Source organism: Lolium perenne, chromosome 7, assembly GCF_019359855.2.
Source record: "Lolium perenne isolate Kyuss_39 chromosome 7, Kyuss_2.0, whole genome shotgun sequence".
Lineage (NCBI taxonomy): Eukaryota > Viridiplantae > Streptophyta > Magnoliopsida > Poales > Poaceae > Lolium > Lolium perenne.
The window spans coordinates 235,964,307-235,968,141 of NC_067250.2; positions in this window are offsets into that span (position 1 = coordinate 235,964,307).

A 3,835-nucleotide genomic window follows, 5' to 3' on the forward strand; every position below is an offset into this window, starting at 1 on the left:
TTCCTCTGTTGCCGGTGTAGGCGGTACAGGTACAACTTCCGGTACTGCGCTACTCTGATCAATGAGTATAGATTCATCAATCTCATCGAGTTCTACTTTTCTTCCAGTCACTTCTTTAGTGAGAAATTCTTTCTCAAGAAAGGTTCCGTTCTTAGCAACAAAGATTTTGCCTTCGGATTTGTGATAGAAAGTGTACCCTATAGTTTCCTTAGGGTATCCTATGAAGACGCATTTCTCCGCTTTGGGTTCTAGCTTGTCCGGTTGTAACTTCTTTACATAGGCTTCGCAACCCCAAACTTTCAGGAACGACTTAGGTTTCTTATTAAACCATAATTCATACGGTGTCGTTTCTACGGATTTTGATGGTGCTCTGTTTAAAGTGAATGCGGCTGTCTCTAATGCATAACTCCAAAATGATAACGGCAAATCAGTAAGAGACATCATACTACGAACCATATCTAAGAGAGTTCGATTACGACGTTCGGACACACCGTTTCGTTGAGGTGTTCCCGGCGGTGTCAATTGTGAAAGTATTCCGCATTTCTTTAAATGCATGCCAAACTCATAACTCAGATATTCACCTCCACGATCAGATCGTAGAAATTTGATCTTCTTGTTACGTTGATTTTCTACTTCACTTTGAAATTCCTTAAACTTCTCGAAAGTTTCGGATTTATGTTTCATGAAATAGATATACCCATATCTACTCAGATCATCTGTGAAGGTTAGAACATAACGATAACCACCGCGCGATGCTACGCTCATTGGTCCACATACATAGGTATGGATGATTTCCAATACGTCGGTGGCTCGCTCCATCATACCAGAAAATGGAGTCTTAGTCATTTTACCCATTAGACATGCTTCGCATCTATCAAGTGACTCAAAGTCAAGTGATTCAAGTAATCCATCAGTATGGAGTTTCTTCATGCGTTTCACTCCAATATGACCAAGGCAGCGAGTGCCACATATAAGTAGAATTATCATTAAGTTTAATTCGCTTAGCATCAATGTTATGTATATGCGTATCACTACTATCGAGATCTAATAGAAATAAGCCATTCTTTTGTGGTGCTCGACCATAAAAGATATTATTCATAAAAATAGAACAACCATTATTCTCAGACTTGAATGAATAACCGTCTTGCATTAAACAAGATCCAGATATAATGTTCATGCTCAACGCAGGTACATAATAGCAATTATTTAGGCTTAAAACTAATCCCGAAGGTAGATGTAGAGGAAGTGTGCCGACTGCGATCACATTGACCTTGGATCCGTTTCCAACGCGCATCGTCACTTCATCTTTCAGCAGGTGTCGTTTATTCTTTAGTTCCTGTTTGAGTTACAAATATGAGCAACCGAACCAGTATCAAATACCCAGGTACTAGAACGAGAACCAAGAAATGAACATCTATAACATGTATATCAAATATACCTTCTTTCTTCTTCTTGACAAGGCCGCTCTTCAGATCAGCCAGATACTTGGAGCAATTACGCTTCCAGTGTCCCTTCTCCTTGCAGTAATAGCACTCAGCATCAGGCTTAGGCCCGTTCTTAGGTTTCATAGGAGGCGTGGCAGCTTTCTTGCCACCCTTCTTGAATTTTCCCTTAGACTTGCCCTGTTTCTTGAAACTGGTGGTCTTGTTGACCATCAACACTTGGTGCTCTTTCTTGATCTCAATCACAGCAGCTTTTAGCATGCCAAAAAGTTCAGGTAACTCCTTGTTCATGTTCTGCATATTGTAGTTCATCACAAAGTTCTTGTAACTTGGTGGCAGTGATTGAAGGACACGATTAATCCCCAGTCTGTTAGGAATCACTATTCCCAAGTCACTGAGTTTCTTCGCATGCCCGGTCATGGCGAGCATGTGCTCACTAACGGAGCTGCCTTCTTCCATCATACAGCTGAAGAAATGTTTCGATGCTTCATAGCATTCCATGGCCGCATGAGTCTCGAATATAGCTTTCAGCTCATTCATCAACTCATGAGGATCATGGTGCTCAAAACGTTTTTGAAGATCGGATTCCAGGCTGCACAGGATGGCACACTGAACTTGAGAGTACCGAGTTTTCCGAGTCGCGTAAACAGCTTTTACTTCATCGGATTCATCTTCTGCAGGAGGGTCACCTAGCGGTGCATCAAGCACAAATTGCAGATTTCCGCCAGAGAGGAAGATCCTCACATGACGGAACCAGTCGGTGAAGTTGCTACCGTTGCTCTTAAGTTTCTCTTTCTCTAGGAACTGATTAAAATTGATTGGGGACGCCATCTCTACAACATATATTTGCAATAGTTTAGACTAAGTTTATGACAAATTGAGTTCAAATTTTAATTCAACATAATTAAAAACCTAAGTGAACTCCCACTCAAAACAATATCCCTCGCATTGTCTTAGTGATCACACGAACCAAATCCACCGCACCTAAACCCGATCATCACGAGAAAAGGTGTGATTTCAATGGCGAACACTCCAAGTGTTCATCATATCAACCATATGATTCATGCTCTACCTTTCGGTATCACGTGTTCCGAGACCATGTCTGTACATGCTAGGCTCGTCAAGGCCACCTTAGTATCCGCATGTGCAAAACTGTCTTGCACCCGTTATATGTACTTATTGAATCTATCACACCCGATCATCACGAGGTGCTTCGAAACGACAAGACTTGGCAACGGTGCTACTAAGGATGAACACTTTATTATCTTGAGATTTTAGTGAGGGATCATCTTATAATGCTACCGTCGCGATCTAAGCAAAATAAGATGCATAAAAAGGATTAACATCACATGCAGTTCATATGTGATATGATATGGCCCTTTTGTTCTTGCGCCTTTGATCTTCATCTCCAAAGCACGGATATGATCTCCATCATCTTCGGGCATGATCTCCATCATCGTCGGCGTAGCGTCAAGGTCAATGGCGCCGTCTTCATGATTGTCCTCCATGTAGCAACTATTACAACTACTTTGAAATACTACTCAACATGAAATTTAAAGACAACCATAAGGCTCCTGCCGGTTGCCACAATACAATAATGATCATCTCATACATATTCATCATCACATTATGGCCATATCACATCACCAAACCCTGCAAAAACAAGTTAGACGTCTCTAATTTGGTTTGCATATTTTACGTGGTTTAGGGTTTTCGAGAGAGATCTAATCTACCTACGAACATGAACCACAACGTTGATACTAATGTTTTCAATAGAAGAGTAAATTGAATCTTTACTATAGTAGGAGAGACAGACACCCGCAAAGCCTCTTATGCAATACAAGTTGCATGTCGAACGAGGAACAAGTCTCATGAACGCGGTCATGTAAAGTTAGTCCGAGCCGCTTCATCCCACTATGCCATAAAGATGCAAAGTACTCAAACTAAAGATAACAAGAGCATCAACGCCCACAAACCATTGTGTTCTACTCGTGCAACCATCTATGCATAGACACGGCTCGATACCACCGTAGGATAACGTTGCATAGAAAACAAAAATTTTCCTACGGCGAACACGCAATCCAAGCCAAGATGCAATCTAGAAGACGGTAGCAACGAGGGGGTATCGAGTCTCACCCTTGAAGAGATTCCAAAGCCTACAAGATGAGGCTCTTGTTGCTGCGGTAGACGATCACTTGCCGCTTGCAAAAGCGCGTAGAAGATCTTGATCACGATCGGTTCCGGCGCCACGAACGGGCAGCACCTCCGTACTCGGTCACACGTTCGGTTGTTGATGAAGACGACGTCCACCTCCCCGTTCCAGCGGGCAGCGGAAGTAGTAGCTCCTCTTGAATCCGACAGCACGACGGCGTGGTGTCGGTGGCGGTGTAGAA